The sequence below is a fragment of the Amphimedon queenslandica genome, unplaced genomic scaffold, assembly GCF_000090795.2.
Source record: "Amphimedon queenslandica unplaced genomic scaffold, v1.1 AMPQUscaffold_13073, whole genome shotgun sequence".
Lineage (NCBI taxonomy): Eukaryota > Metazoa > Porifera > Demospongiae > Haplosclerida > Niphatidae > Amphimedon > Amphimedon queenslandica.
Window position 1 is genome coordinate 70,193 of NW_003546691.1, and position 8,098 is coordinate 78,290.

Here is an 8,098-nt window from a genome sequence, read left to right on the forward strand (position 1 = left end):
GAAACTAATTATTTGGGCGTGATCTATCATACCCCTCTGTTTTTCAGACGCCATTTTGAAATTAAATGCGCATGCACAAAGTTGCTATAGCTACATTACTGTGTGCAGTGTGTAGTGACTGTTCGCTTTGTTCTTCTCTTGCTCTTTGTTGAATGAGGTTATCTTGCAAAGAGTGTCCACTACTCAGACTAAGAGATCACCGGTTCTTTTAAGAACTAACAGGTTTAAAAATCATTAATTTAACTGTAAAATTTAAGATTCATTTTAAAATTAGAGTGAAATTAAGGTTGCAGCTGCTCAGTATAAGTTACTGAGTCAACTGCTTCTGAAGTACTACGTTGTATTCTTGGTACTGCAACAAATTGAGATAAGTCTTTTACAATGATAAGTAGCAGCAGAGTTTATGATGATAATAATGTGCATCCTGCATACTTGGTCTTATGGTATATTTACTTATTTCTAGTTCCAATGTTAGGAGTGACTTTGGTTGTGATAATTGTACAAAAAGGAAGTTAAAAAAGGAAGAGTAACTTAACTGGGAGTAAAACTAAAAAAGAAATTCAAAAAATTATGATGCAAACGGAAGATTTCATAGATAAAAATAGATCAAATGCCATAGCATACTATATAAGACAATGTAACAGGGTCAAAAGCAAGGCAAGAATTGCTTATAAAATAGTATAAGATTGCTTCTGCAAAGGCCTATTCTAAACAGTTTCATGCATTGAACCCAGGGTATATATTGCAAAAATGTAAAAATTGGTCCAAGAAAAACAAGGATAGCAAAATTTTAAAATCGACTTGCTATTCAAAAACAAATTATTTTATCAATCGAGACTAGGGCCAGGCCAATTATGCTAGCATAATTTTGAGCATAATAGGGCAAGTGATTATGCTGGCATAATTGGAGCATAATGGGTAAAAATTTCATGGCCATATCACTGAGACACTGACCACATGAAATTGCAGTTCAATATGGCAGATGGTGGTACAAGTACTAGTAGAATAACTTAGGCTATTGTCTTTTCCAGTGACTCAAAGTCTTTGAAAACATTTCCAGATTCTGGCATTATTCATTACAATTATAATAACAGATACATATATGTAGTCGATACTTGAATAAAGCATAAAGTATGAGCATAAAATGAGCATAATTGGATTTATTTGAAAGCATAATAGGATGAAATTTGGAGCAGTGCCCAAAAGCATATTAGGCAGAAATTGAAGCATAATTTGCCTAGCCCTAATCAAGACCATGGCCTTTAGAAGGCATTATCAAAAAAATCCACAACCAAAGAAAGAACCTCTCGAGATTAGTATCAAAAAAATTCACAACCAAAGAAAGAAGCCTCTAGAGATCAGTATCAAAAGAATCCTAACTCTAAAAAAAGGAAATCAAAGGAACGCTATAAACAAAATCTGGACCCACAAAGACAAAAATAATTGAATCGGTATTATGAAAATAGAGATGCAATATTACATGCTACAAAAGATAAATTTTTGAGATATAAATTTTCTGATAACGAAATGGATAAATTAAAAATGGCACTAAATAAAGAGAATAAGAAGCGTCTAAATAAAGATTATTATGATCATAATTATGGTCAAATATTGTATAGATTACGTTCTAATTACTCATTACCTGCATGAAATAGTGAAGCAAAGGAATATTATTTTACTAAAATTATTGAAGCATTATATTACAGCCCTGAAGTAGTTGATGATTTATTGCCATCAAGTATGAAAGTGTAGATTTTGAGAACATATCATATGACAGTAAATGTAATGCTGCATGAAGTATATTATTGTTAGAATCAGTTTTGAAAAACAGATCCCACAAAGTAGGCGTAAAGATACATGCAGCAAATAGCATTAGGAAATTGAAGTTGAATAGCTTTAGTGATTTTGGTCAACAATGTCACACAAAAAATAGTGAGCCTTATTTTTATGAATCAGCATATTTGTATCCTAATGATAATTCTGATAGCCAATTAGACAGTCCCATTGCAATCCCTGTTGTTGATACAGATGGCACCTGTGATGTAGCAGGGGTTGTTGAAGTATCATGTATTGATAGAGTAGAGGAATGTTATGATGAGAGTGAGTCTGAAGATGACAATTTTGATAATAATAGAGTGTATACTAATCAGGGAAAGCCTACCCTCAAATGGCACTGTACAGACGGTGCAAGCCTTTATTAGAAAGTGACGTTAGTTCTATTATTGAAGTTAGATGATATTTTGCTGAACCCATTAAAGAATTGAGGAAGCATTTAGATGCATGTGATAATTGTCCTAATAAGCATTATATGACTAGATCCCTGCATGTTGAAGATATAGATCAAGAGCATGAACATGATTTCTGTGATAATCCTAATGTAACGGTAAATGTTAAAAAAGATGCAAAAAATGTTGAAAAATATTTAAAATGTTCAGAAATTGTTTGTGAAAGGATAGGCCATCCTATTGTGTGTAGTAGTATTAATACTGATTGTAAAAGCATGCTGTGTATTTTACACAATGCATCTGTTCATTATCCTTTGTTGAGACGCCTTTGAAACACTTTAATGTTGCTAAAAATGCCATTTAACAGTAGATATTATTGATTCTTCCCTTGCTAATGGTGACATAGCACAATTGATAGATTTAAAAATTAATGAAGCCAATGAGACTGAATTTGATAATGTGTATTACACTATAAATGTGACCATAATTGACAAAAGGTACCTTATGGCGGGTAGTGAAATTTGTCTTTCTAGCCTAAGAAATCCAACTTCCTGAGCCCCATTCATCATAAAATTACTACACAGGATGCAAAAAGTTACCATGAAACTTTTAGAAACAATGATTGTCTAACAAAGCACTCACAGGTTGATATTTTCCATTATAACGATCAATTTTAAAATCCGCCATAAGGGCCCTTTTGTCAATTATGGTCACAAAAGAAGATGACCCATTTAGAATACCAAACTCAGATACTGTACTTTATTTTCAGTATTCAGATGCTATTGATGAATTTAAGAAAGCTTTGTCTGATCAGGCTGTTAATGCTTGTTGTAGCTGTGAGAGGCTTTTAAGAAGGAAGTCTGTCACTGAATCTAAAAATTTAGATAGCGATGTTTGGAATATCCTATTAGATTACATTAGAGAGAATGATCCTACAGCATTAAATACAGTTATGTATATTTGTAATCATTGTAAACCAATTATTAAGAAAAATGAAGTTCCAGCATGTTGTGTGCTCAATGGGTTAAGAGTGTGAGCCACTACCCAAACAATTGGAAAATTTGGATCCTTTAAGTTGCCAGTTAATACAGAGGGCCAAGTGTTTTCAGACAATAGTTAGACCGGGCACACACACCTTAAAAGTGCCTACTTATAATTCTTTGAAGGCTCTTCAAGGTGCAGTGTTTTATTTACCCCTTCCATTAGAAAAAACAATGGAAACTTTAAATGAGGTTGGTATAGATTCTAATCACTTGCCTAATCCAGAACTTTATTGGGTGAAGCCCACAAAGATGAGTAGAGTTTGTTTGTATGTATGTCTGTACACGTACGTATTCCGTATCTCCTTTATATATCCGCACATGCCTTGCAGTGCAAAAGAATCTAAATTTCAATATTTCATTGAAAGTGGGAGTGGCCGAAAGATAATAAAATGGTGATCACCACATGGGAATCATAAGTCATGATTTTCCTACTTCCTAGCAACAAGATAAGGCAAAAACACCGTCCAAAGACTTCTCCAACTGCTTGAAAAGGTTACACGTGCAATTAAGTAACTATAAAACTCATTTTTGTTCAGACAAACTGTGAAAATCAAACAAATGTCACCTTTGTCACTGACTGCACTAAACTGGCCAGCCTACTTGTATCTTATGGCTATTTTAAAGTCAGTGTAGCAAGGCTTAAAGTAAAAACAAGTCAGGAGTTTTCTAGCAGCAACTTAAGGTAGAGATTCTGCTTTTTTCAGCTAATAATGTACGAGGCTGAGCCCTTGAATGTTCTACATTGTTTCTAGTATTATTATTAATGGACAGCCTACTAAATCAAATAATGTCTGGCGTAGCCTAGCTCATGTGAATAAAATAAAAGCAGCACTAAGAAAATTAAAAGAAATAAATGGGCTTTATAGAAACTTAGATGATGATTCAATTGACGAATCGTCTAAAAATGTTATATAAGTAGTGAGCAATACTACTTGTAAAATGCTTGAAAAAGCAAATGATCAAGATTTAGAAGGCCTTTCCACATATACGATTAGAAATCTTGATAGTAAAATTGCAACAGGTTCCGATATCAGTCATTATAAATTAATGAATGTAAAAGAAGCGGCTATTGACAATAGGCAAGAGCATCTTGATTTGTTATGCTTTCCTACTTTATTTCCTACTGGACTATATGGAGAGCATCATCCCAGACAAAGCTATCCAGCACAGACTTTATCATTTAGTGAATACATAAAATCCAGAACTTTAAACAAAAATTCCCGATTTCGTAGAAATCGTTCATAATTGTTTGCACTATTATGCATTAAAAATTAACAAGGCCTTAAAAACTGGCATATATAATTTATTAAAAAAATCAAGGGGCAACGTAGGTCAAACTGTTGCTGAAATATTAAAAACAATAAATGTGTTTGATGAAGAATTTGAGGGCAATTTAAGTACCATGTTGGCTCCAATACGGGGCACAAATCAAAATTGGTTCGGCGTGAAAGGTAAAGTCAAAGCAATGATTACTAAGTATGGCTCACCAACACTTTTCCTAACATTTAGTTGTGCTGAATACGATTCAACTGATATAGCACAATATTTATGAAAAGTAAATAATGCGCCCAATCATATAGTATTTTTGGATTATGTACTGAGGACCCTGTTTCAGTATCGAGACAATTTTCATACAAATTTAAGGATTTCTTTAACATAGTCATTCTCCAGAGAGGTGTTCTAGGCAAACTAGAGCAATACTATGATAAAAAAGAATATCAAATGCGTGGAGCGCCTCATTATCACATCCTCCTATGGATTCAAAATGCTCCTGTTGTCGATATTGATCATCCAGAAGAAGTCTGTTCTTTCATACAAGATAGAATTACCTGTCATATACCAGATAGTAATACGTCACCTGATTTAAATTTCTTGGTAACAAAATACTAAATGCACAAGTGCAGCAAATACTGCAAACAAAATACTAAAGTCGGCAAGACCTATATATCTAGATGCCGATTTGATTTTCCTAGACCAGTGCGAGATAGTATTTGCATCAATGATTTTGAAAATAGCTTAAAATCATGCAATAAAATATATTATCTCAAACAAAAGGAAAAAGAAGTTTGATTCAACGACTACAATCCTTTACTGTTGAAATTGTGGCGTGCAAATATAGACTTGCAATACATAGCTGAGAGGAGTCTTTCCTTAACAGAGTATGTAACTGGATATGTCACTAAAGCAGAAATGAGTCATGCACAGGACTTATGGGATGAAGTCAGCAGCTGTGACAACATATATAGCAGGCTTTGGAAAAACGGACAAAAATTACTTTGAGCTAAAGAAGTAGGACTATATGAAGCTAGCGATCTACTTCTCGGTGAAAGTTTATACATTAAATCTGTAACAGTACAGTATGTTAATGTGCACTTGCCTCATTAGAGGAGCAGAAAAATCAAAAACAATTCATATTTAACTAAAATGGATCGATCTTCTAAAGACATTTGTAATCCTAGCATAATTGAAGACTTTAATCCAACAAGACCAAATAACATGGAAGATGTATCTCATTATGAATTTGTTGCTAATTACAAATTTGATAAAATAGGAGAAAATGGAGGAAAAGAATACAAACTTCGATCAAAGCCAGTCCTTCCAAACCATAGGAAATTTAATCCTATGCAAGAAGCGGAAAGAGACAATTTTTATTACTTGCTAATATTTTTATTTGTGCCTTTGAGAGACAAGAGTACACTCGTAATGGAAGGAGAAACAATGGAAGGAGAAACAATGGAAGAAGCTTTTAGGCGTCACAGAGAAGCATCTATACGTGGCATTGAGAATCGTTTCAACAAAGTACAAAAAATTATTAAAAGCTGAACGTAATTGGAAGAAAATAGTCGATGCAAGAAATGAAGCCGGTTTTACTGAAGAACTTCCTGATAACAAGAAAGAAGATGAGCCTCAATTACTAGGTGAAATAATGGAAGCAGTAGCTGATATTGCTGACATGCATATAAATGTACCTATTTTAACATTAGAGCAAAGAGAGGCAATGCTTAATGTAGATCAAAAAAGAATTTTTGATAAAAATAAGAGTCATCTTATGAGTCAAAAAGAACGTGAAGACTTATTAGAGACTGAGTCTTCAAGACTACTTAGATTAGATAATATCAAACTGCTGAGAATGTTTAGTAGTGGTGTAGGTGGAACTTGCAAATCGTTTTTAATAGAGGCAATAAAATGCCTAGTGGATAACATATGGCATCCAAAAAGTGGCGAAATTATGTGTGTTATAGTAGCACCAACAGGTATAGCCGCATTTAATGTAGGTGGACTAACAATACATACATTATTTTAGCTACCAATAGAGCATGAGGGAAAGACAGCTGGATATTGGGCTTTCAGTAACGAAGCTCAGAAAAGGATAAAAATGACACTTAAAAATTTAAAAATTATAATAGTAGACGAGGTATCTATGGTATCCAATGTAAATCTAGCATACTTACACATGCACATGGAAGATATATTTGAAACTGATAAATGGTTTGGATCCAAAAAAATTTTATTTGTAGGTGACGTCTTACAATTGCCAGAAGTTAATGGTAGACCAGTATTTAAAAAATTAGCAACAAACTAGTAAAAACAAGACTTGGAGTAGCAAATGCAGTTAACATATAGAAAGAAACAGTAGAATATGATGAACTTACAATCAATGAGCGACAAAAAGGAGACGAAACTTTCTTTAAGATGCTTGAATCTGTTAGGCATTACAGTCTGACTGATGAAACTATTGATATGCTTAAGAGTCGCGTATTTAAGGTTTCAATACAAGAAGAATATAAGGAATTGGAAAGTGAAGGAACAAATCCTCCAATTTGCCTATTTTCTAGGATTGACGCCTGCCAAAAAATCAATGAATTAATGTTAGAAAGTCTAGAAATTGAGAAAATAGAATTAGCATGTGTTGATGTTGTTGATGAATGTGGCAGCACAGCAAAATTTGACAAAAAACAAAAAAAATTAGAGAAACTAAAAGATCAACCACGCAAAACAGCTGGTTTAGAAACTGTATTGTATTTAGCAGTAGGCTGTAGAGTAATGCTAAGACATAATATTGATGTGAATGTAGGATTAGTTAATGGTGCCATTGGTACAGTAATGGGTATTTATGCTACACGTATATCAATCAAATTTGATCATATTGATGTACCTTGTGACATAGAAAGGGTTACATCTAGATTTATGCTATCTAAGAATTTGTATATACATAGGAAACAGTTTCCCCTTATACTTTCTTATGCTATTACTATGCATAAATGTCAGGGCCTCTCACTAGATACAGCCATTATTGATTAATCTACTGATGTTTTTGGGGATGGTATGGCATATGTTGCATTGTCTCGTGTACGCACATTAAATGGATTACATTTATTATCATTTGATCCTCTCTCTCTTAAAGTTAGTAATCTGTGCATTAATGAAATTAACTGGCTGAGAAGTAAATTTCGAAAAGACTTACCTAAAATCAAGAAAATAAAGGAAAGAAGGGAAAGATTCAAGTGACTGGTATAATTGATGATGGTGAACCTTGTAGTAAGAATGCCAAGGTGTCTGTAAGTCATGTACAAAGTACTAGTAAGAGTGCCATTAGTAGAAAGAAACGTAAGAGTACTGATTGACAAAAATCTAATCGCCCCAAAACAGTAAAATATGTGATGATAATGCTTTAAATAAGCCTTGCCCCCAAGAAAGAAAAGTTGATGTATACAGTAGTACTGACAATACTGCTTTGGTATTGCCTTGCTCAAAAAAAGAAAATAAATAAATTGTTTTAATTAATTTGAAAGACCTATAAACCAAATTTAATGTCAAAGATGAGGATAG